Raw genomic sequence first — 27,228 nt, forward strand, 5'->3', positions numbered from 1 at the left:
TTCCGTGCAATTGTGGCACAGTCTTGGTAGCTCGGTTCCGGTTTTAAAGTCCTTAAGATACACTGAGTAGAGAGTAGAAAAAAAGAGGGCAGGGACATGGACATGGTGTCACTCTGGAGGGTTTTAGTATGTTCCACTCTGCAAAAGGCAACAGTAGGTCATGCAATGATGTGTGCTTTTTCCATTTAACTAGGGAGCAGGCTATGTCCCACCCCATGTTTATGATTTGGCAGACCGACTCTTTCAGTTTGAGGAGTCTTTTGCTCAAGTTGAATGTACGACAGTACTAGTGGTATTATTTGACCAGTCCAGCGTGTGGGGCAGTCATTTAAAAGAGTAAGGCCACAATGCTCCAATATCTTGAGTGTGGCAATGGAATGGAAGACTTGAAGACGTTCACTATGGATCTTGCTTTATCAAAAATTATTTTAACACTTGTCTCAATGCACCAGACCACACACAATGTCCGGTCCAACATCTTATGGGAATAGTTTTACAAGCGATACAAATAAAATAAAAAAATAAATAAAAGATACACCAGTAGAGCAGATAGCCCCAAGATCATTTTTTTTATATCCATTTGATAATTGACTGTAGTGTCATCATGTAAAAGAATAATAAAAATGGCTCACTGCAGATCATTCATTTTGGACTCACAGTCACTTTCTGTCGTGGGGGAGTCTTCCTTTCTAGAGCTAGGTGGTTCTTCTGCTGCTGCCGTGTTTTTTTTTAATGCTGCCACCATTATACTCCTATTGTCATAACGCTTATGCCTCGCTTATGCCTCCTATCGCGTTCGTCTGTATGCAATTACGATGCGCAAAAAAAAGTGCATGTTCAGAATCAAGCAGAAGAGCTGCACTGCCTTTTGAACTTCATTGATCTCGGCTTGTACGTGTTGTACGTCACTGCGTTCTTGACGTTCGGAATTTCAGCCAAGATTTGAGTGACCATGTGTATGCAAGACAAATTTCAGACAAATTTCAGACATTTTCCTGCTGAAAAGAAAAACATGGTTTTCATGTCAGGAAAACTGATCGTGTGTACGAGGCATAAGGGTCTTCCTCTTTGGTATATCCCACTCGTGCAAGCATTTGTTCACACAGGCCCGGATTCAGATACAATTGTGTCTCTTTAGGCGGGCGTAGCGTATCTCCTATACGCTACGCCGCCGTAACTTTGAGAGGCGAGTATGGTATTCAGAAAGATTATGCGCCCAAAGTTAAGGCGGCGTAGCGTATAAGGGCCGGCGTAAGCCCACCTAATTCAAATATGGAAGATGTGGGCGTGTTTTATGTAAATTTAGTGTGACCCCACGTAAATGACGTTTCTAACGAACGGCACATGCGCCGTCCGTGAACGTATGCCAGTGCGCATGCTCCTAATTACGCCGCAAATAGTCAATGCTTTAGACGTGAACATAACTTACGCAAAGTCCTATTCGCGAACGACTTATGCTGGCCCAACGTCCATACTTAACATTGGCTACGCCTCATATAGCAGGGGTAACTTTACGCCGGAAAAAGCCTTACGTAAACGACGTAAAAAAAAAGGCGGGCGGACGTACGTTTCTGAATCGGTGTATCTACCTAATTTGCATATTTGATGCAGAAGTCTAGGGAAGCGCCCCTAGCGGTCAGCGTAAATATTGCACCCTAAGATACGACGGCGTAGGAGACTTACGCCACTCGTATCTAGGCAACATTGAGGCATATCTGATTCTATGAATCAGGTGCCGAGATTAGCGACGGCCCGCATTCGGAGTTACGACGGCGTATCTGGACATACGCCGACGTAACTCCTTTCTGAATCCAGGCCACAGTGTTTTAATTGACTATGCAGTGTGTGGATGAGCTTTGGGCTACTTGTTCTCAACAACAGAAAAGTAGCATGCACCTATAGCAAGAAATAAAGCTGACTCAAAAAAGCAATATTTTTTTAACAAAACTTGGTTTTACAGAGTAAGACCCGGTTCACACCGGGGCGACTCGTCAGGCGACACAGCCGCCTGACAAGTCGCGTCCCATTGTAGTCAATAGAACCGTTCTAATAGGAGCGACGCAAGTCGCTCCGATTTAGAAAAAGGTTCTTGTACGACTTCGGGGGCGACTCGGGGCGATTTGCATTGACTTCTATACAGAAGTCAAAAAACAGGAAGAAAGTATCCTCACATGTAGTGGACATGTGGATACGTTTGTAAAACACGTGCCGCGTCCTAAAATTTCAATAAAACCCAGGCATGCATAGGCACCGATTGTTACAGCTCTCCTGGGAGATCTGTGGGCATTCAAACCAGCCGGCAATGTTACTCTGGGTAAGCTGACAACTTCCTAAATTACAGCAGCAATCTTTATGTACTATCCTGTCTCTCTAGACAGATAATTTATTTCTGTCCTGTATTCACTTTTTCTCCCAGGTTACTCCTGCTGCTACGCTGTGTCAGCCCTCTCTGAGTGCTATATATATATGCCTCTGTATATCCCTGTTTGGCTAAATGGTTTACTATACTGACATCTTAAATACTTATTGACTTTTGGGAGGTAAGGTTGGCACTATGGAGATTTCATTCTCTTATCTATGCAACTAGGATTTAACTATTTCATTGCCTAGTAAAAAAAAAAAAAAAAAAAAAATATTTTTGTATTGTTTACTTCTTTGTCCAATTAGTGCTATTTTTGCGTATCCTTTCTTTGGAGTTCTGCCCCTTGGGGATATCTTACTCACTGAAGCCGATTACACTAAGTATATGGATGTCACCTGTCCGATCGATATAATTCTCCTTCTGGACATTGGAATTTTTTAAACGATTTTAATTTATGTAAGTCATACAATGTTTATGCTCTCTCTATTTACCTTCCTCCATTATATCTATCTCTATCAGCCCATCACTTTTGCCCTGTTCCCACTGTGTGTCTTGCGATGTTGGTTGGTTGACATGCTCTCTGCGCTTGCCTCTGAGGAACACCCCAATTGAGGTGTATCCCCAACCTTGGAGCTTCTCGTGATGCCCAGCTACCCCCTTGCAACCCACCGTGTAATCACCATATTTCTGTATTGATGTATATATATATATATATAAAATGTTAATCTAGTGTGTTTTTTTAACTTGTTCTGCTGTATAACTTTAGTACTGTGTTCTTCAGCTAATCTCATTTAAGGTGCTCTTTGAAGAAGCGTTGTCACCAACACGGAACCGGTCAGAGCCGTAGCATTACATCATTGTTCTTCGCAACATCAAGCCTTTCTTGTCCCTTCTATACTTCGTTGGACAGACTCTTTACAACGGATCCTTGATCTTTATCTAAGATTTGTATCATTATTATGATTTACCCTTTTGTATATATCATTTGTGAAGTACATGGGACTCTGATGTATTTAATTGAGCTTGCTGTTTATATTCATAGTTCCTACGGAACTGGAATATTTTTGTTAATATATTATGTTTATGCTGTATTAAAAACCCCTTTTTTTAACCAAAGAGATTGTCTCTCTCGCATTATACCTATACCAGACTACTGTGCCTCTAAAGTCCATGATATGCCCTCCAATCTATACAGAAGTCATTTTGCAAGTCGCCTTAGAAGTCGTCTTCAGGTCGCCTGGCCGATTCGCCCCCGAAGTCGTGCCGCCCCAGTGTGAACCGGCTCTAAATACTTTATATAAATCTGTGTCTGTGTAGTTTGTTCAAACCATAAATAATAACATGATATTAGGTGTTTGTTTTTTTTACTACAGGAGCGTAAAATGAGTTTTGAAATTCTAGAAAAATGCTTAAATAATGCATTTAACTAAAAACATTGGCCCAGATTCACATACCTTGGCGCATAGTTATGTCGGCGTAGTGTATCGAATATACGCTACGCCGACGTAGCGCAGAGCGGCGAGCACAGTATTCACAAAGCACTTGCTCCCTAATCTACGCTGGGTTCCCTTGGCGTAACTCGTCGTAATTGGCAGTGGGCGTGAGCCATGCTAATGAGGCATGACCCCATGTAAATGATGGGCCTAGCCCAATCAAGATACGAATAACGAACGGCGCATGCGCTGTCCCATGGATGCTTCCCAGTGTGCATGCTCAGAATCACGTCGAAACAACTGCCTAAGTTACGTCGAATCACTGCCTACGACTTGAACGTAACCTATGACTAGCCCTATTCACGTACTACGTAAACGACGTAAAAAACTACTGCTGTGTTCCCTGGTGCAGCCATTTGCATTGATGCTGCTGACTTACACCTGCTTTATGAGGCTTAACTTTACGCCGGACGTACGACTTACATAAACCCTGTATATTGATGCGCCGGGTGCAAGTACTTCGTGAATTGGCGTATCTCACTCATTTGCATATTCGAATCGTAAATCAATGGGAGCGCCCCTTGCGGCCAGCGTAAATATGCGCCCACGATACGACGGCATAGGAAACTTACGTCGGTCGGATGAAGCCTATTTTCAGGTGTATCTTGCTTTCAGAGTCAGGTGCATAGATACGACGGCGCATATGTGCACTTATGCGGTGTATCTCGAGATACATCGGCGTAAGTGCTACGTGAATCCGGGCCAATCGATTTTAGTCGACTAAAATGTACTGGAGATTTTAGTTTACCAAAATGTAGGACATTTTAGTCTACTAAAATGTACTGGAGGTTTAGTCGACTAAATATTACAAAAACGAAAACAATTGCAGAAGACTAAAATGGGACTAAAATTTTATTTTAATCAAAAGACTAATGCTGCGTACACACAATCGTAAATTCGGACAAGAAAAGTCCGATGTGAGCTTTTGGTCGGAAATTCCGAGCGTGTGTATGCTCCATCAGACTTTTACTGTCAGAATTTCCACCAACAAAAGATTGAGAGCAGGTTCTCGATTTTTCTGACGGAAAAAGTTCGGGATCCGCTCGTCTGTATGCAATTCCGACGCACAAAAAAAAACACGTGTAGCAGGTACTTCTCCAGACTGATCTAATCTATTAGGGGACAGCTGTCTGCTGCAGCAGCGTGGGCTTTTTCACCCCTTTCTCTCTTCACACACAGACTCTCAGAACTGCTTGTTTGTAAACTCCCTATTGGAGGTTGTCTGTAAACCCCCTATTGGAACTGTGGGGGAGGAGATAAAAAGCCAGAGGAACTAGGCCAGAGCCTCTTTTTGCCTGCACCCCTTCAGGAGAGCATCTCCTGCGCTCCATGTGTATGTGGAATCTCAGCCTACCAAGGGGCACACAGCCTGCAACTCCAGACCAGAGGAACAGATTGTTCATGCAGCTCCAGCCCAGAGGAACAGATTGTTCATGCAGCTCCAGCCCAGAGGAACAGATTGTTCATGCAGCTCCAGCCCAGAGAAACAGACTGTCAATGCTAAAGTAGGACACCCTGAAACGGCTCAAGGACTGAATGCCACTGCGACACACCTGCATCTAAGATCGATTGATCGTTCAGGGGAGGACCGCTGACTGTGTACAGGATTTGGTGAGGGGGCTTTGCTCAGGAACCTTTAATGCTTTTCATAGAATACCACATCCAAATATGGCCACAGAGCTCCTACATTGCTGGTGAAGATAATAAAACGCAAAGCTTTGCCTCCAGGACATTACCGCGCTTGCTCTTAAAGGGGACACACCACTGGTATTGAGATCATTTCACTGGGTGTGTACTAGAGGTATCGTAGGCCGGCCTGGGGTTCCCCTTTAGCCAAAGCATCCCACACACACCAAAAGTTATTGGGGAGTCTAATCTGTACATATCGTTATCTATTGCTTTTGTGGTTTGCATAGTGTTCCTGACTGTTTTCTTCAAACTGTTTCAACCAAGTCTTGGGTACTTACACAGGTCCTGGCTGACTAATGTTAACCTGAATTTTTTACTTTTCTTCAAGTAAACTACAAGAAGAACTGTGTTGTGTATTCCTGCTGAGTTATTTCATAAAATTGCATTCCTAGGTGTGCCAGAGGGGCTGGGGTTGAAAGGCAGAGTAACGGACTAAACAAACAAAAGCAGCTCCCTCATGTGTTTGCTACACACGCATGCTCAGAATCAAGCAGAAGAGCCATACGTCTTGTACGTCACTGCTTTCTTGACGGGCGGAATTTCCATCAAGATTTGTGTGACCATGTGTATGCAACACAAGTTTGAGCCAACATTCCGTCAGAAAAAATCCACGGTTTTCTTGTCGGAAATTCCGATCGTGTGTATGGAGCAAAAAACTAAAACTAGATTGAAATTTGCTGCCAAAATAACATTGGTATGAAGCGCATAATGCAGGGCTCAGGAGTGCATAACTGTCACGTACCTGATGGTGGTGAGCCCGATATAGCAGAGGGAGGCCTCCCTTACGGCTCCCACTCGTTGCCCCTGGTAAAGTAACAGAAGGCACAGGAGTGAGGAGTAGGGATGAGCTTCGAGTTCGAGTCGAACTCATGTTCGACTCGAACATTGCCTGTTCGCCGAACAGCGAACAATTTAGGGTGTTTGCGGCAAATTCGAAAAGCTGCAGAACACCCTGGAAAAGTCTATGGGAGAAATCTAAAGTGCTAATTTTAAAGGCTTATATGCAAGTTATTGTCATAAAAAGTGTTTGGGGACCTGGGTCCTGCCCCAGGGGACATGTTGTCACGTACCTGGTAACAGAGCAGAGCCTGACGTGCAGGGAGCAGATACTCTTGCTCCTCTGACTCCGGAACCCCTGGTAGTCTAGACAGGGAGCGCGGGAGTTCAGAGTCGCACAAGCGCCTGGCAGGAACGCTGTGCAGGAACTGCGGTGGTCTCCTGTAGACTCCAGGGAGATGTCAGTGATGCCGGGAACAGCAGCAGGAGGGAGGTGTACTGTAGTGCTGGTACAGGCAGGGTCAGGCAGGCCGGGTCGGACACAGGCAGGCAAATCAAGTACAGGGAAGAAGCAAGAGCGGAGTCGTGGTTCAGGCCGGGTCAGCAACGGGCGGGAAGCAAACAGTTAGGAGGAGAAGGCAGGAGCAAAGGTCAGACAAGCCAGGGGTCAGGGCAGGCGGAGGTCAGGGTGATCAGAGACAAGCCGGGTTCACAGGAACAGAAGTCAATCGGGTAGCAGGTGTCAGGTGGGTAGCAGGAACGCTGAAGACCGAGCAGCAAGAGGCTACAGGATGAGCCCCATTAAATAGCCTGAACTGGCGCCAAAATGGCATCAGCACGTGCCCGCGCGCCGTTGCCGCGATTGCGCGTGCCCGTGCGCGCCGATGTCCCGCAAACGCACGCTCCTGTGCGCGCTGGTGCGCCATTGCCGCTATTGCGTGCACACGTGCACGCCAATGCGCTGTTAGCGCCACCTAGTGGCCTGCCTCGTCTATGACACATGTATTAATGCAAAAAAGTTTAAAAGAAAACAGTTTTTTTTCGGGAGCAGTGATTTTAATAATGCTTAAAGTGAAACAATAAAAGTGAAATATTCCTTTAAATTTCGTACCTAGGGGGTGTGTAAAGTATGCCTGTAAAGCAGCGCTTGCTTCCCGTGCTTAGAACTGTCCCTGCACAAAGTGTCATTTCTGAAGGGTAAAACGTCATTTAAAATCACTGCTCCCGAAAAAACTGCCATTTTTAAAACTTTTTTTTGCATTGATACATGTCCCTGGGAGCAGGACCCGATCCCCAAACACTTTTTAGGACAATAACTTGCATATTACCCTTTAAAATTAGCACTTTAGATTTCAAACGTTTGAGTCCCATAGACTTTAATGGGGTTCTAAAGTTCACACAAACTTTTGGTCTGTTCGCAGGTTCTGATGCGAACCGAATGGGGGGGTGTTCGGCTCATCCCTAGCGAATAGTGGTACAAGTGCATGGCAGAATCAACATAGATAGGGTTAGTCCAGATGCCCAGGAACTTCTCAGGAACTGGGAAACAGGAACTGAAGCAGCAGACAGGTTCTGGCAGACAGGAGCTGGAACACTGGACCGGGACCAGGAACAAACAGGAACTGTACAGCAGACTGGAGCAGACTGGACTAGAACTAGGAACGGACAAGGAACCGTTCAGCAGACTGGAGCATACTGGACTGGAACCAAGAACAGACAGGAACTGTGCAGCAGACTGGAACAGACTGGACTGGAACCAGGAGTAGGCAGGATGGTCAGACAGGCCGGGTTGGTTATCAGGCAGTCAGCAAAGGTACAGAGGTGCAGGCAATAGAATAGTCAGAACAGACCAGGTGCAGGCGGACGGCTGGAATAGTCACAGGTAAGCCAGGATCTTTCACAGGTGAAATCACAGATCAGATTTTCAGGTACACAAACGCTGTAGAGCAGACAGCGGGGAATGTATGTGACAGGCAGGCTTAAATAGCCCGCCGGGCGCCAACAGAGTTGTGCGCACGCACATGCGCAGTTGCACCCACGATCGGGAACTGGAGGATCTGAGGCGCCTGTTTATGGCAGGATCTTCATGACAATAACACAGAGTGCAGAACTCAGAAATGTGTAATGCACAGAGTAAAGGTGCTCATGAGTTCATACCGTACAGATTGTAGGGCTCATGAATATGTAACTCAGAGAGTGTAGGGCTCAGGAGTGTAAACCACACTGAGCATAAAGGTAAAGAGTGCAAAACAAACAGTGGAAGGACAGTTATAAATGGTTTTTGAACATTTGTTTCAAATAAATATGTGAAAAGTGTGGTGTGCATTTGTATTCAGCCTCTCTGAGTAAACACTTTGTAGATCCCCCTTTTGCTGCAATTACAGCTGCAAGTCTTTTGGGGTGTCGGGGAAATTTTATGAAGATGTATTTTAATATGTATTGTCATAGTGTCTCCCAGCGTTAGTTTTCCCGCACCCCACTCTAAAGAGCTGACTGGGGAAGACTGACGCTGGTTGAAATAAACTTCCTGATTTGGAGAAAGGTGCTTGCGGAGTGAGGATATGTCTGCCGGCGAAAAGGCCCCTGTGTGATGCACAGACGTTTATCTGGGGGGGATGTGTCCGCTCTGCAAGTGCATTATCGGTTTAGCGGATGTACGATGTTGTCGCCTCTATATACCTGATCAACATAGATGTGGTGACATAAGCGTACATCTGCAGATAAGCTCACCTCATCAGGAACTGTGTTCATTGGTTGTTGTATTATTCATGTATTGTATTGAATCATTTAGCTGTATTTAACACATCCTATTGGAAGGATATCCTTGTATGGGCATTTCCAGTGAAGGTCACACCCTGTGACCTCACTTCCCATGAAGGTGGTTGGCTGATGAAGCCATCACTTCCTGTTTGGGAAGAGAGAGAGAGAGAGAACTAGGCAGGCTTGCGCCGGCCAATTTACATTACGCCGGCGCAAGTTTGGGAGCGAGTGCTTTGTGAATACTGCACTTGCCTCTCACAGTTACGTTGGCGTAGCGCATATGAGATGTGCTACGCCGGCATAAAGATACGCTGATCTACGTGAATCTGGGCCCTAGAGAATAACAGCAATTTTCAAGTCATGCAACAGATTCTCAATTGGATTTAGGTCTGGACTTTAAATGGGCCATTCTAAAGCCGTGTTCACATGATCAGTTTATTGGACACATTTTTGTCAGTTTTTTTGTATGCTGCTAGTCTCATATCAAAAGTGAAGAGGTTACTCACCATATGAAAATTCTTTTACAACAGAATTCAAAGTTACAAGTGACGTAATGTGCTGCATTGTTTTGTATGTGTTCTTTCATTTCTGAGGATGTGTAGTCTTGCTTTTACAAAAAAAAAAATTCAGCCGAAAACTGTACTAATTAAACAAAAATTGCATGTTGTGTTCACATCCAACAAAAATTTAAGAGCCTGCACATCCAGTTTTTGTCATCTGAAAATTAGTAATCGGCTGTTGAAAGCACCGTACTAACTATCTAAAGATTGGAAAATCGTCCGTCTAACAAATTTTTACTTTCCATTTTCTGATTGTGTGTATGGGCTTTTACATATGAATATGCTTTGATCTAAACCATTGCATTGTAGCTCTGGCTGTATGTTTGGGGTCGTTGTCCTACTGGAAGGTGAACCTCTCCCCCGTCTCAAATCTTCTGCAGACTCTAAAGCCCCATACACACTATCAGTTTTCCTGATGGTTTTCTCTTCAGGTTTACCAAAACCATCTAATATGAGGTCAAACCTTAAAGGAACACTAAAGGTTCGTTTTTTATTAGATCAATTGATTGCTGTAAGCTAGAGCATTTAAATATCACTTACCTCGTTTTTCCTTTTGACCTCCAAAATACAGTAATCCAGGTTTGAAAATGCCATTTCCTGTCACTCCTCTTCTTGCTTTCCACCAGCATCTGAGCCGTTTTGCATGGTGGAAAGCAGAATGTGCTCACCCCCTCCCTATGACTACAGCCCTGCGTGAAGATGCTCTCTTATCCCTCACAGGCATGGAGGCTAAGCCTAATGGGAACTGTAGTTCCCATTAGGCCGTGATGTAGCAAGAATGAATGCTCACCGCAAACCAGGAAGTCAGTGAGAATAATGATTCAGGAGTGCTGGAGGCGAATAAAACAGCTCGATTTCAACAGGTATCAAACTAGTTATAATGCAAAACATTACTTTTTACTTTATCAGCTACTGTCAGACTTTAATTTAAGAGGAAAATATTTTTGTCTTTACAACCCCTTTAAGCGTTTCAATTTGAATGCAATCAGGCAGGTCCTTGTACTACATGGTTTTGGTAAACCTGAAGAGAAAACCAGCAGGAAAACTGATAGTGTGTATGGGGCAGGTTTTCTTCTAAGATTGCCCTATATTTGGCTCCATCTATCTTCCCATTATTATTATTATTATTATACAGGATTTATATAGCGCCAACAGTTTGCGCAACGCTTTACAACATTAGGGAAGACAGTACAGTTACAATACAATTCAATACAGAAGGGATCAGAGATCTTTAGAGCTTACAGTCTATCAGCTTCCCTGTCGCTGCTGAAGAAAAGCATTCCCACAACATGATTCTGCCACCGCCCTGTTTCACGGTGGGGATGGTCTGTTAAGGGTCATATGCAGTGTTCGTTATCCACCATACATAGCATTTTGCTTTTAGGCCAAAAAGTTCAATTTTAGTCTCATATGACCAGAGCACCTTATTCGGCATGTTTGCTATGTCCCCCACATGGGCTTCGCAAACTGCAAACAGGACTTCTTATGGCTTTCTTTCAACAATGGCTTTCTTCTTGCCACTCTTCCATAAAGGCCAGATTTGTGGAATGCACGACTAATAGTTGTACTGTGGATAGATTCTCCCACCTGAGCTGTGGATCTCTGCAGCTCCTCCAGAGTTAGGCCTCATGCACACGAGACGCTGGTAAACACGTGTTCAGAGGCATTTGGACAGCTTTTTCAACTGCCCCTGAACACATTCAATGTTATCCTATGTGTCCATGCACACAGTCACGTTTTTCGGCAGTTGCGCTTATGCTCGTTTTTTCAGAAGCAAACAAATGGGTTCAGACGCAAAAGTTTTTGCGTTTCAGACGCAAAACGTGGCAAAACGCGGCACCGGCGTTTTGCCGAGATTTTGTTTATAGGCGTTTTTAAAGGTGACCTATTTTTTTACATTAGAAATCTCAAAAATGATGGCAAATGATGAAACACCATTAAAAAACATAAAAAAAATTTAATTGCTTGCTTTGCATTGTGGACAATCCACAACTTGGTGACATGGCCAGGTGACGTGGCAAGTGGACAATCCACAACTTGTGGTAGGTGACGTGGCCAGGTGATGTGGCAGGTGACGTGGCCAGGTCACGTGGCCAGTGGACAATCCACAACTTGTGGCAGGTGACATGGCCAGGTGACGTGGCCACATCATGTGGCAAGTGGACAATCCACAACTTGTGGCAGGTGATGTGGCCAGGTGACATGGCCTGGTGACGTGGCAAGTGGACAATCCACAACTTGTGGCAGGTGACGTGGCCAGGTGATGTGGCAGGTGATGTGACCAGGTGACATGGCCTGGTGACGTGGCAAGTGGAAAATCCACAACTTGTGGCAGGTGTCGTGGTCAGGTGACGTGGCAAGTGGACAATCCACAACTTGTGGCAGGTGACGTGGCCAGTTGACGTGAGAGGTGACGTGGCCAGTGGACAATCCACAACTTGTGGCAGGTGACGTGGCCAGGTGACGTGGCCAGGTAATGTGGCAGGTGACGTGGCCAGGTGACATGGCAAGTGGACAATCCACAACTTGTGGCAGGTGACGTGGCCAGGTGACATGGCAGGTGACGTGGCCAGGTGACATGGCCAGTGGACAATCCACAACGTGTGGCAGGTGACGTGGCCAGGTGACATGGCAAGTGGACAATCCACAACTTGTGGCAGGTGACGTGGCCAGGTGACATGGCAGGTGACGTGGCCAGGTGACATGGCCAGTGGACAATCCACAACTTGTGGCAGGTGACGTGGCCAGGTGACATGGCAAGTGGACAATCCACAACTTGTGGCAGGTGATGTGGCCAGTTGACGTGGCCAGTTGACAATCCACAACTTGTGGCAGATGACGTGGCCAGGTGACGTGGTAGGTGACATGGCAGGTGATGTGGCCAGGTCACATGGCAAGTGGACAATCCACAACTTGTGGCAGGTGACGTGGCCAGGTGACGTGGCCAGTGGACAATCCACAACTTGTGGCAGGTGGCATGGCCAGGTGATGTGGCAGATGACGTGGCAAGTGGACAATTCACAACTTGTGGCAGGTGACGTGGCAAGTGGACAATCCGCAGCTTGTGGCAGGTGATGTGGCAAGTGACACGCTAAATACACGTACACTTCTGCTCTCTCAGCTGCTACTCACTCTGGTCTCATAAAATGGCTGAAATGGTTAAATAATATTGTTTTTTGAGCTTAGGGAGGGTCTTATGATGTTTCTTAACTAAACGCTTATAAACGCAAACACGGTAAAACTCAGCGAAATTCGCTGCAAAAACGGGCGTTTTAAACGCCTCTTTTTGCGTTTGAAAACGTGTGTTTAGATGAGTTTGCATCTGCGTCTCGTGTGCATGGGGCCTTACCATGGGCCTCTTGGCTTCTTCTCTGATTAATGCTCTTCTTGCCCGGCCTGTCAGTTTAGGTGGACGGCAGTGTATGGTAGGTTTGCAGTTGTGCCATACTCTTTTTCTGGTGTCTATTTACTAATTAGGTGACTTCTGAAGGCAATTGGTTTCACTATATTTTAGTTAGGGGTATCAGAGTAAAGGGGGCTGAATACAAATACATGCCACACTTTCCACATATTTATTTGTAAAAAAAAAAAAATTAAAACCATTTATAATTTTTCTTCCACTTCACAATTATGTACAACTTTGTGTTGGTCTATCGCATAAAATCCCAATAAAATGTAGCACTACCCCCGAAGGAGCTGCTGGTTTGTTTTGGACGGCATGTTACCTCGTCTTTCTTCGATGTCTAGGGGTGTTTTGTGAAAGTTGTAGTAACGGAATGTCCACGACAGGTGTCTTTTTCTGTGCTCTTTATTACCCAGCCGGGTAAAAACAATAAAACTTGGTGAAGAATAGAGGTTTAGTAGAAATGAAGATAGCAGATTCAGGTGTCAGTAATGGGGAAACAGTCCTGCTCCCACGTGTAATGTCTCTGTCACCACTCCAGCCAGAGTGGGTGTAGCGCACCTGGACAGGCCTCTCTCACAGGCCTGGCAGCCAGAATGTCACTCGAACATTAGGAAAAAGTCTCTGCCACAGACCCTCCTGATAATTGAAACTGCGGAGATAATCCTCCTTAGTAGACTTGGCACCTGGATCCCCTTCAGGTAGTTGTAACAGGTTACCGACTGATAGGTGACCGACCTCCAGCCTCTCAGTACCTGGTTACCTTGATCCCCGGTGGATGGTCGAAACCCTTTTGGAACGCCAGCCTCTCTTGGCACTCCTTAGGCCCCTTTCACATTGGGGCGTTTTTCATGCGGTACAGCGCTAAAAATAGCGCTGCTATACCGCATGAAAAATCATGCCCTGTAGTGTTCAATGTGAAAGCCCGAAAGGCTTTCACATTGAAGCGGTGCGCTAGCAGGAGCGCACCAAAAGTCCTGCTAGCCGCATCTTTACCGCGGTATAGGAGCGGTGTGTTCACCGCTCCTATACCGTGCCTTCCCTTTGAAATCAATGGGAAAGCGCGGTAATACCGCGGTATTAACCCTTTTTCGGCCGCTAGCGGGGGTTAAAACCTTACCGCTAGCGCCCGAATATCGCGGTAAATATGACGGTATAGTGTAGGGGTGCAACGGATCGTCACCGATCCGTGATCCGAACGGGCCACCCCGTTCGGATCGGCACACCCCGCGATCCGCGGAGCGCTCCGGAGCCTAGGCCTAGGAAAGTCCCCGGCTTCGGCCTAGCTCCGGAGCGGCGGCCAGTCTGCTTGCCAGAGCCCAGCGTGACACGCCTCCCCGCCTCCCCGGGGAGGCGTGTCACGCTGTGCACTGGGCTCTAGCAAGCTGAATGGGAATGTTAGCAGTGAAGCACTGGTGTGAGAGGAGGGGGGGGGGGGGAAGGGGGAAAAAAGAGCACAATAGCAATTCACAGGGGTGGATTAAAAAGGAAGCAGGTGAGGCTGTTTGGGACTTAAAGTGCAATCTTGATGTTTTTACAGCAAAAAATATAAATATATATATATATATATATATATATATATATTTATATTTTTTGCTGTAAAAACATCAAGATTGTACTTTAAGTCCCAAACAGCCTCACCTGCTTCCTTTTTAATCCACCCCTGTGAATTGCTATTGTGCTCTTTTTTCGGATCAGCAAAAAAAAAAAAAAAAACTGACCCTTTTTTTTTTTTTTTGCTGATCCGAAAATGATCCGATCCGTGACTCCTGATCCGAGGATCAATCCGATCCGTGAGTTTTTTGATCCGTTGCACCCCTAGTATAGTGCGGCTATACCGTCACCGCGGCTCCACGCCTGAATGTGAAAGCAGCCTTAGGCAGACTTCCACCGAACAGCTTCCTCAAACAGGACTAACGCTTGGGATCTTGTTGGATTTAGGGACCCAGTCGATCACTGGGGCCCAGCCACAGCTCAGAAGTTCCGGACCAACGTGGTCCCAGGACCAGGAACACCGATTGGCACGTGCACCCCGCCGGGGCGCCGTGGTATGGTCACCCTGAAGGTGGGCGCCACACACGAAGAAGGACCCAGCCCAATGGCCTCTGTCCCATAAATACTCTCCCCCAGCATGCACAGCGAGGCCAAACCCCCCTGATAGGCTGCTGGGTACGAACACCCAATCCTTGACTCCACTGCTGCCACCTGCCGACCTGGGGTGTGATCAACACCCCAGGAATGACAGAATGAGCCCACAGCACAGCCAAAGCTGAGACAGAGACCCAAATTTGAGTAGATCAACATGGTCAGAGTCAACTAACTCTCTGACCCCCTCTAAATTTAACATAGCACCGGTTCTGGAAAGTACCCAGGCGCTACAAAAATAAATTTACATTTTTGGTTGTAACATGACAAAGTGTGGAAATTTTCAAGGTAGTACAGGGCTAATGAACGGGTATTGCCAAGAAAGTAGGGTCACAGGTGCATAATGCACAAGGTGCAGATGATAGGACTTGTTATCTCACAGAATGCAGGGGTTAGAGGTGAGTAGAGAGTGCAAGGGCCAGGAGTGTGTAATGCAAAGAGGGCATGGTTAAGGAGTGCATAATGCACACAATGTAAGGGGTCAGGAGTGCAGCAGACAGGAGTTATCTCACATAGTGCAGGGTTCAGGAGTTTGTAATGCGCAGATTGCAGGGCTCAGGAGTGCTTGGCTGAGGGGTATGTATTACACAAGGTGCAGGCAAATAGTGAATAATAGGGAGAGTGCAGAGTAGAGATGAGCTGAATGACCCCTGTTCAGTTCACATCCGGGTAAAGTTATAACCCAAACAACAAACCCCATTAAAGCCAAACAAGAAAAATCAAAAGTGCCCATTTTGAAGGCTTATATTCAAGTAATTGGCCATAAAAGGTGTATGGGGGTCTGGGTACTGCCCTGGGGGACATGTATCAATGCAATTTTTTTTTACAAACATTTTATAATTTTTCAGCAGCAGTGATTTTAATGATGCTTAATGTGCAACAATAAAACAGAAACATTCCTTTAAATATAGTGCCTAAGGGCTCGCCTAATTTAAATGGCACACGCCCATTTGAATTGGCCCGCCTTGCACCGGAGGCTGCCGGCGTAGGTTTTCATCGCAAGTGCTTGGTGAATCAGGCACTTGCGATGAAAACTTGCGGCGGTGTAACGTATCTACGATACGTTACGCCGCTGCTCACCTACGTGAATCTGGCCCTTTGTATATAACATGCTGCAGCAAAAATGAAATTTCTAAAGAAAAAAAAAACAAGTCAAATCACATTTAAATTGACTCGCGGTTGCAGATGCAAGCACTTCGCTATTAAAAAAAAAAATGTCTGGGTTCGCCCCCCAATCCATACCAGGCTCTGCCCCCCCCCCCCCCCCCAAAGCACCTTGTCAACATGTTGATGGGGACAAGGGTCTCTTCCCGACAACCCTTTACCCATTCTCCAAAAAAGTGTACAAAAAATTAAAACAGAAGACAAGTTTTTGACAAATTCTTTATTAAAAAATAAAAAAACAGTATCCCTCTATGTAAAACCATTGTCAATCATGCTGCCTGTCGCACAGCCAACCAGAAAGAAAGGCTCCGCCTTCTAGGACGGCTGCCTGTCAAATGCCTCCTCCGCGATTTGACAGTGCTTATATAGGTAAGGGAGCGGGGCCATCTGGCAATGTCACCTGGTGGCCCATTGTCCCTGTGACGTCACCAGCCCAGTATGCACTGGACCATGACGTTACAAGGTGGCCCCGACCTTACCTATATAAGAACTGTCAAGGCGATGAGGAGGCATTCGATGGGCAGCCATCCTAGAAGGCGTAGCTTTTTTTGGGGGGGTCGGCAGGGTGATTAACAATAGATTTACATCGAAGGACACCGTTTTTCTTTTTTTTTAATAAAGGATTTGTCAAAAACTCCTGTCTCTGTTTTTATTTTATTTTTTTGGTGAATGGGAAGGGGTACTATGTACCTCTTCCCATTCATATAGGGGGGGCAGGATATGAGGGGCCCCTTGTTAAAAGGAGCTTCCAGATTCCAATAATCTGCCACAATCAGACCCCGACAACCACAGTCCTGGGTTGTCGGGAAGAGACCCTTGTCCTCATCAACATAGGAACAAGGTGCTTTGAGGGCACATGGCCTGGTGTCTCTTACCACAACATTTTTTTTTTTACCCGGCACTTTTTTTTATTCAGCTGTCAGCGGGGAAACCCACTGACAGCTTATGACTCATCAGTTAAGGACGCCACGGCCGGCTTCCCAGCCCCGCTCCTTAACAACCAGCTTACACTGCACCCTAATTGGGCAAATGTTTGCCCAATCAGGACACAGAATGCAGTGCACAACGTGTGGGCGAACACGCTGCAAATTAAAGTGTTCAGAGAACGGCCAAACAGGTATATGTTGAATGGGCTCCTGTACCTGTGTCGCACTACTGTTCGTTGTGCTGCATGCCCCCAGGGGCACGCACAAGTGGATTGTTCTGAATTACGTTATATGACATCCAGTCAGAATGGGAGAGTCACGGGAAAGTGTTTATTCCTAATAGCACCCCTGGTGCATCGGCACCTGCACCTGTGTCTCAAAAAAAATGTTGTTTGGGTACAGAATTGCATGACTGCGCAATTGTCATTCAAAGTGCAACAACGCTGAAAGCTGAAAATTGGCCTGGGCAGGAAGGGGGTGAAAGTGGCTGGTATTGAAGTGGTTAATGGCGCTCCATGCCTCTAATAAACAGCAGCCCGTTTATGTGTGGGTTCCGAATGAGTGTGATAATGCACTTGTTCCTGACCCGCACATATGTGGCCCGGGTCATGCCCTGGTACAGGCGCAGTAATCAGATCTGACATACAGGCAGAACATTCATAGAATGCTCACAATGAAGAGATGTGTTTTCCTCACATTAACACAGGAAATGGCAAGTCATTTAATGTTAGTAAATGGATAACCTGTAATGGTAACATGGCTTCATAGCATAATATAAATGTTATGAGCACCTGAAGAGCAGGATCATAACAGGAAGTTCACTTCCCCCATCCCTCCCTATACAAGGCTCCTCCTGCTCCCTCTGTTTGCTGAGCTCATTACAGCCAGAGACACAGAGCAGAGTTGAGTGTTGGAGAAATACGCAGCAAGTAAGTGCATCATCCACGTCTCCTTTCTTATTAGACAGGACTCCTCCTCTGCTCTGCATACCTTCTTATAGAAAGGGAATTGTTACTAAATCAGGAGCTACAAACTTTATGGTGTTGGGCTTTGTAGAAGAATCTAAAATGAGAAGAGTTTATGTTGGCTCATATAACATTCAATCCTATTAGACTTGTTCTAGCGGAGGATGGAAGCTCTGATCTGTAGGTCTGGTGCTGAGAAGTGAGGAGCACTGAGGTCTGAAATGTTAATGTCTTGTCTCCCAGATAGAAGAAAAGGTCACACACTTTTCACCCACTCGCCTCCCTTTTTTATGTTCTTTTTTTTAATTATGTATTTTGCTTTTTTAGATTGTTTAGGAAAGCGTGGGGGGGAATGGTTTCAGTTCTGATCAGCAAGGGATCCCCCCGCCCGCTCAGTACCCACAGTCTAGACCAGGGGTGCCCGACCTTTTGAAGAGCGGGGGCCACTTAAGCGACTTGGTAACCGGTCGCAGGCCACAATAAACAGAGCAGGTGGATGGCAGCCCACTTTATAGAGCCCACTGAACTCCCTTTTTTTTTGGGGGGGGGGGGGGGGATTGGATTGGAGGTAGGCGTCTAAACGGACACAAGTCCATTTACATCTGCTACTCCTTAAAGGTGAATGGAGGGTCCGATTTTGGTTGGACTGAGTGTGTGAAAGGGGTCTAAGACTGCTTTCACACTGATGCACTGTTGTTTACCCCTGTGGCTTTGCTGCAGTTTATCTGCACTTTGCCATAGTCTTCTATTATATCCTGTAGGTGTGGTGCACTTTCAGAAAGCACACCAAACTCGCAGGTAATACAAGTCTATGGCTCAGTGCAGGTAACCCACACTACTCTGCACCTGCGGAATAGTTGAAAGCAGCCCAGTAACCACTGCAGAACACATATACCCATATATACACTGTGATTTTAGTAATAAACATACCTTTCATGACCGTATTCTATTCTATTCCATTTCAGAGCAGGAGGTCGCGGGCCACATCAGAGAGCTCCGCGGGCCACATGTGGCCCCCGGGCCACTGGTTGGGCACCCCTGGTCTAGACACAGAGCCCACTCTGCTCTATGGGTGGCTGGGAGTAAAAAGATTCTGCTGCTCTTTTACACCCGCCTACCCTCTGATCCACTCCACCTAAACAAGAGAGAATGGATTTTTTGTTTTTTTTGCTGACCCTATCGAACCCAGAGGTAGGTGGTTAACGAAAACAAGTCCATTTACACTTGACTGTACATGGAATTGAATGGCCCTTCTCATCAGGTGAGATGGACAGAGCCCACTGTGACTAAACAGTAGAGGACAGATCCCCCCCCCCCCCCCACTTACCAAGAGGTAGCTGGGTGAAAACGCACTCAAGTCCGTTTACACCCTCCTGTCCAAAGGAATGAATTGACCTTCTGGTCAGGTCCACCAGAAAAACTGATCGGCGGACCTGATTGGAACTGCTTTGTGAAAGTGGCCTAAAAAAAAAAAAAAAAAGTACATCCATGTGGTTTTGGCAAAGGAGCTTTAGGCCCCCTTTAGACGAGCAATCTGATCAGGTCTGCCCGTCTGGTTTTCAGGGGGACCTGATCAGGAGATCCATTCATCCCTTTGGACATGTGGGTGTAAAAAGACTTGTGTCCGTTTACACCCACCTACCTCCTGGTCTGCTAAAAAAAAAAGGAGAAAGGAGATCTGGCCTTTTTAGGCAGACCGGATTAAAGGGTAATTGCAGCGGAATTCATTTACTACCAGCTGCCCATAGAACAGAGTGGGCTCTGTCTGTCCGCTTTGCAGAAACTGAGCAAACATGAATGTCTCATCTTCCCACTGTGCTCTGATCAGCCGAGGATCTGAACTGATCCCTTGCTGATTGAAATGGAATCCGCCCCATGTGAAATGGGCTATACTCCTGCAGCCTCCTGCCAAAACCATGCCCATACAGCCCCATACGTATTGCCATGGATGTATAGCTGTGCCATTAATACCCATAGTAGTGATTAGGATTGCTGCGTTAAAATTACTAAAATTAGGAATCTAAAAATTACTCTTGAAACTGGTGTTTGGAAGGCAGTAATCCCCTTCTGGCCACCTGCTAACCGCATACCTTCCACTGCCAACAACCTGATCCAATGTGGACCAGTTGCCACTACATAGTCCCATGTGAAAGAGGTCCATATGTAATGATAAAGCACTGCATGTCTCTTCCTGTGTTGGCTCACTTCAGTGTCAGAACACACATTACAGTGAGCTGCTGTACTTGCATTGTGATTCATTTTCTAAGTACCGTAATGTACTGAGGCATTGCATAGTAATGCCCCGCCATGCACTGTGGTGTGTTGCATTCGAAAAATTACTACATGTCAGGTTTTTTTTTTGTTCGTTCTTGTGCATGCACCCCATTCAAAATTCTCACAAGACGTAGAAATGGAAAAGTGTGACTGGGCCCTGAAAGGAAACCTGCCACGATACTTATTATAGTTATTATACTTATTATAGTCACTGACCTGAAATGAGCTTGCAACGAGTGAAGTCAGAACTCCTGATCTTCACTCTTTTTCCAGTGTTGCCAACTTACCAGATTGAAATTTACTGACGCAACACCCAAGTTTTAAGTGCAAATGTCAGTATTTACATAGTTACATAAGTATTTAGGCTACAAACAAATACAATATGAAATTGGCAATATGATTTAAAGTAGATAATAAGGCAAACATCTTTATTATTTTCAATATAGTAAGTAAGTAGCTCAGGGACAGGACTCAGGAGGGTAAGAAATTTGAATGGTCAGGCATACAAACATGAAACTGGCTTTCACAATGACAATGACAGCAGTGTACAGCAGCACAGATCACCAACACGACACGTCCCCTCCTGAGTCACAGTGACCGCCTCTCTCCATGCCAGGTGGTCCTTTCAGTCCAAACAGCACTGACAGTCGTCCTCCCGGCCTGCCTTGCTCCCAACCCGCACACAAGGCTCTGGCCACTCTGCTTGGCTCCCTTGCACCATATCACACGACATGCTCGGGCAACAACTCCACCAGAGCCGCCCGCACACACTGTAGCAGGAATTCGGATGGTTTCGGCAGGCTCCAGACCGAGCCAAGCGTCAGTCATATATTTTACTGGCCACCTTTTACTGACATTTACTGGCAGGAGAAAATTATCTTTTTTTTTTTTCTGGCTGCCAGTAAAAAATACTGACAGTTGGCAACACTGCTCTTTTCAAGCATCGCAAGGCCACTATTCAACAGAGGCATATTTTATAACTTTAATTACCAAAAACCCACATGGCATTGTTTGGAAGTTCCACTCACGTTCTTTTCCAACCTATCCTACTGTTTTCTTCCTCTTCTTTCTTCTGTTTTTTTTTTTTTTTTTCTCTCTTCCTTCTCTCCCTTCTTGCTAGCTCTCTTTGCCTTCGCTCGTTCTCTTGCAATTTTCAGTCCATCTTTCTATTTTATTGTAAGATGATTACTGAGAAAAGTTGTATACAGGAGGTCATGTTGGGGTGTGTGTGTGTGTGTGTGTGTGTGTGTGTGTGTGTGTTTTTTATTTTTTTATCTGCCGTTGGTGCCATATTCTAAAACTTCTTGTAACCTGCTGATAATGCTTTATATATTGTAAGCTCTAACAAACGGGGGGATGGTGAGGTCATAGCAAGTGGCAAAATGTAAATAGGGAATAAAATGTAGGGTGTTGCAACTTTTTATGTTAAATGACATTTGCACAGTAATTTTTCAAACGCATTTTTTTTTTTTGGAACCAAAAACGTTTCCTGAATTAAAAAAAAAAAAAACTAAAGTTAGGCCATTTATTTTTTCTATAATGTGAAAGATGTTGTGCCGAGTAAATGGATACCAACATGTAGCGCTTTAAAATTGTGCACACTCATGGAATGGCGCCAAACTTCAATACTTAAAAATCTAAATAGGCAACGCTTTAAAAAAACGTTTACAGGTTACCTGTTTAGAGTTACAGAGGAGATCTTGGGATAGAATTGTTGCTCTCGTTCGTGGCACTTGTGTGGATTGAAAGCCTTTAATGTATGTGGGGGAGACGTACGTATGCGTTTATTTATTTTTGTCACTTTTATTCCTATTACAATCAAAAACATTCCTTGTAACAGGAATAGTGCATGACAGGTCCTCTTTATGGAGAGATGTGGGCCAATAAGACCCTACATCTCTCCTCCAAGCTGAAAAGCCAGGTTTCCAGCCAAGTAAATGGCAATGTTTACATCCACGTCAGAGACTGCCGGGGACCACCTGGTACTCAGTATTCTCTATGGTGAACTTCTGCCAGGGTGAGGTGGGGGATGTCCCCTCCTGCCGGCTGTAAGGACAAATAAATGGCTTAAAGGGGTTGTAAAGGTAAATGTTTTTTCACCTTAATGCATTCTATGCCTCTGAATGTCCGTCCTGAACGCGTTTTTTTTTTTTTTTTTTTAATATGCTTTTAAACTGCCTAGAAACGACTATAAACAACCATGTGTACATGTACTAATAATAACAGAGGAGAGTTCAGGGGCAGCTGCAGAAAAAATGTCTGTGTGAAAGGGGCCTTACTGTGCAGGGAATCGGCGGTGGGGTGGAATAAAAGGATATCTGAATGATGCCTGTAGCTGCAGGCATTATTCAGATATCCCCACTAAAAGCCCAGGACGTCCTATGGGTGGGAAGTGGTTAAAGTGCAAATGAACGTTAGTCAATTAGGGTGCGGCCACAATAAAAATGTATCAATAAAATCTTCATTATAGGGATAAGGTCATCCAGTGCCCGGGGCAAAAAACAAACATCCAGTGCCTGCAAGTTCTGTTGTCATCTCATTTTATAAAAAAATAAAATTAAAATTGCTATACAGGCATACCCCACTTTTAAGTACACAATGGGACCAGAGGATGTATGTAAAACGAAAATGTACTTAAAGTGAAACAATACCCTTTTTCACTTCTAGGGTGTAGTGGGGGATCAGGGGGCTGTAGTTGAGGTCTCAGGGGCTGTAGTGGGGGTGTCAGGGGCACACTGGAACAAGGCAGGCTATGCTCTCTGAGCTTCAGCTCCTTCTATTGTGGCTGCAAAATGTCTGTACAGTACTTGTAAGGCACTTTACATACACTCACGGGTATGTCCTTACTCGCGAGTGTATGTAAAGTGAGTGTACTTAAAGCAGGGTATGCCTGTAATATTTTAGTGGTTGTAAAGGGGGGGGGGGGAATGTATTAACCGAGCCTCTTTGTTTACAAGTTAAAAACTTTTTTTTTTTTTTTTTTTGATAGAAAAAAATAAAAATTCTAACACCCTAGAGAATAAAATGGTGGTTGTCGCAATACTTTCTGTCACACTGTATTTGCGCAGCAGTCTTACAAGTGCCCTTGAACACCATTTTCATAAGTGGGCGCTGCTCACGTATGTGTTCGCTTCTGCACGCGAGTGCGGCGGAGCACTTTCTTTTTTTTTTTTTTTTTTAAGGGTAATTTTTATTTCTTTTACAAGGAATCTAAACATCTCTTGTATAGGGGGAAAAAAAGCATGACAGGACCTCTTGCATATGAGATCTGGGGTCAAAAAGACCTCAGATCTCTGTCAATGGTCCCAAAAATGTCAGATATGTCTGCCGCAACATCTCGGTCCTGATAAAAATCGCAGATCGCTATTTTGTAGACTCTCTACGTTTTGAAAAGAAAATGTGGGGTATTATAGCAAAAGGTAAAAGATATTGGTGTTGATTTACTAAAGGTAAATCCACTTTGCACACAAGTGCAGTTGCTGTAGCTCTGAGGGGGGAGCATGCAAGGAAATAAAAAAATTGAATTTTTGTTTCTACATGATTAGATGATAGAAATTAGCAGAGCTTCCCTTTGTTTCAGATCTACAGCCACCGTACTTCCAAGTGCAAAGTTTAATCAACCCCATTGTGTTTTAAAAAAAAAAAAAATTGTTACTCTTTTGTTTTATAGAGCAAAAAAAAAAAACCGCAGAGGTGATCAAATGCCACCAAAAGAAAGCTCTCTTTGTGGGAATTAAAGGACATCAATTTTGTTTGGGTACAGCGTTGCACGACCACGCAATTCTCCGTTAAAGTGACGCAGTGCCGTATTGCAAAAAATGGCCTGGTCATTAAGGGGGCAAATCTTCGGGGGCTGAAGTGGTTAAAGTTAGGCTAAAGCCTCATACACATGATCAGAAAAAACACTGCGTTTTTGTTCAGTCCAATTTTCATAAAATACAATAAAAATGCACTGCATCGCTTACGAATTTTTATTCTGTCATACGAGAATTTTTGTACTTTAGTAACCTATTTGAAAAGTCACTTGCCAGGCTTGAGCCAATTCATGTTATAGCGGGGGGAGGAAGGTTAGAGGTTTGGAAAGGACCATTGGTAAAATAAGTTGCATAGGGGATGTTGAGGGATTCTGTAGAACTTTCCCACAAATGCTTTCTAAATGTCATGGATCCCTAATTCTTCCACTGTTTTTCCACTAGCCACTGAGTCCAGCTAAGTTGAAGAATAAGGTCACCTTTCTACAATTTTTTTTTTTAAATAAACCTCTTTTTTTGCAGTTAAATAGCATTTTTTGGTGATGGGAGCCTGTATAGATTTGCACTAGCAATTTAGCAGATTGTTCATGCCCTGTAGGTCTCCTGGAGACGGTCAGTGTATCTGCTTGCCCATACATCCCATATGGGCAAGCAGATGCTTGCTCCACAGCCCCATGGTAGTTCATTGAGAACTAAAAGCTGACAGCTGCAAAGGATGTTGGGACTTGTAGTTTGTTCATTCTTAATCTCTAACAATACACACCAAACCTGAGCATGCACAGCTTGTCCCCTAATGCTCTGTTCTATCAGGCGGGTTGGAGTCAGGAGAAGAGGAGGATCAGAAAGACAGGATCACAAGCATGTTTTGCTGCATATACAGTACACACTGATTTTACTGTTGTGGGTTTAGTAACAAGTGAATATTCAGTTTGAAAGTGATTATGCCCTAATTTAGATACATTATGTGCATGAAGTCAATAAATATACACTTATACAGGCACCATCACTGTTGACATAAAAAAAAAAGAAGAAAAAGCTTCCCTTCGCTTAAGCCCCTTAAAGGGGAAGGAACAGCAAATAATGGGACTTAAAGGCCCCATGCACATGGGACATCAGTGCAAACTCTGCTGAACATGTTTTTAAAGGCTAAAGCCGGCGTTTAGAAACGCCCGTTTTGCCGCGATTTTTGCAGCGTTTTACCGCGTTTGCGTTTATAAGCGTTTAGTTAAGAAACATCGTAAAACCCTCTCTAAGCTCAAACAGTATTATTTAACCATTTCAGCCATTTTGTGAGACCAAAGTGAGTAGCAGCTGAGAGAGCAGTACTTGTATTTAGCGTGTCACTTGCCACAAGCTGCGGATTGTCCACTTGCCACACCACGTCAGCTGCCACAAGTTATAGATTGGCCACGTCACCTGCCACAAGTTGTTGATTGTTCACTTGCCACGTCACCTGCCACAAGTTGTTGGTTGTCCACCTGCCACAAGTTGTGGATTGTCCACTGGCCACGTCACCTGCCACAAGTTGTGGATTGTCCACTGGCCACGTCACCTGGCCATGTCCACTGGCTAAAAGTTGTGGATTGTCCACTGGCCACAAGTTGTGGAGTGTCCACAATGCATTACAAGCAATTAGTGTGTATATATATATATATATATATATATATATATATATATATATATATATATATATATATATATATATATATATATATATATATATATATATATATATATATATATATATATATATATATATATATATATACACGGACACACGGGTTGACAAATTTGCTTGGAATCTAGGAGCCAGCTTAAAAAGTTAGGAGCCAGAAAACGCACCCCGTCCCGACGAACTTGCGCACAGAAGCGAACACATACGTGAGCAGCGCCCGCAAATGTAAACGGTGTTCAAACGCAATTTTGAAGCATGACATGTTGGGTATGAATTTACTCTGCGTAACATTATCTTTCACAATATTAAAAAAAATGGGGATAACTTTACTGTTGTCTTATTTTTTTAATTTAAAAAAGTGTAATTTTTTCCCAAAAAAGTGCGCTTGTAAGACCGCTGCGCAAATACGGCGTGACAGAAAGTATTGCAACGATCGCCATTTTATTCTCTAGGGTGTTAGGATAAAAAATATATATAATGTTTGGGGGTTCTAATTAGAGAGAAGAAGATGGCAGTGAAAATAGTGAAAAATTACATTAGAATTGCTGTTTAACTTGTAATGCTTAACTTGTAATACCAACGGCCACCACCAGATGGCGCCAGCTCACATCTGGTGGTAATAACTTGTAATACCAATGGCTCACCACCAGATGGCACCAGCTCACAAAAAGTCGTCAAGTCGCCAGGACACTATTTCTAGTCACCATGGCGACCTGGCGCCCGGGATTTGTCGATCCCTGTGTGTGTGTGTGTGTGTATATATATATATATATATATATATATATATATATATATATATATATATATATATATATATATATATATATATATATATATATATATTGTACAGGACGCCATGGCTGGGTCCTGGAAGGACGTTATATTTCCCCTCTGTTTGGACTGTGGTGCCTTTAAGGGAATGGAAAGGGTTAACGCACCTGTGTAAGGAAGTAGTTTAAAGCAGACAGGAAGTGCAGGTGAGGGTGAAGGAGTGAAGGAGTGTCTATGCATGGTGAATGGTGGACAAGGAAAGCTGTGGAAGCTATGAAAAGCTGTGAAAGGACTTGGCAGTGTGTTGCCTGAAAGCCTGCTACTGAAGGACTTACCTGCAAGGACTGTTTAACTGCGATAGCAGTTCTGAGCTGTACAAGTCGGTGAGACTGTTATTTCCTTTGTTTTTGCTGCTGCTAAGCCATTTAAGTTTAATAAACCTTAGTTTTGATTTAAAAAGCCTGTGTCCTGCGATCAAGCTGGTCCCCCAAACATTACACTGGTGCTCGAAT

The 27,228-nt window shown here is 44.6% G+C and overlaps 1 protein-coding gene across 1 annotated transcript in view; it reads left to right on the forward strand.

The window, feature by feature from the left end:
• Nucleotides 1–18,122: 18,122 nt before the first annotated feature.
• Nucleotides 18,123–27,228, forward strand: part of LOC120909249 — a 107,746-nt gene continuing 98,640 nt past the window's right edge. Inside the window, exon 1 of the mRNA XM_040320972.1 lies at nt 18,123–18,208. The gene's annotated coding sequence lies outside the window, so the exon portion shown is untranslated. The remainder of the gene's footprint in view (nt 18,209–27,228) is intronic.

The sequence above is a fragment of the Rana temporaria genome, chromosome 8 (assembly GCF_905171775.1).
Source record: "Rana temporaria chromosome 8, aRanTem1.1, whole genome shotgun sequence".
Classification (NCBI taxonomy): Eukaryota; Metazoa; Chordata; class Amphibia; order Anura; family Ranidae; genus Rana; species Rana temporaria.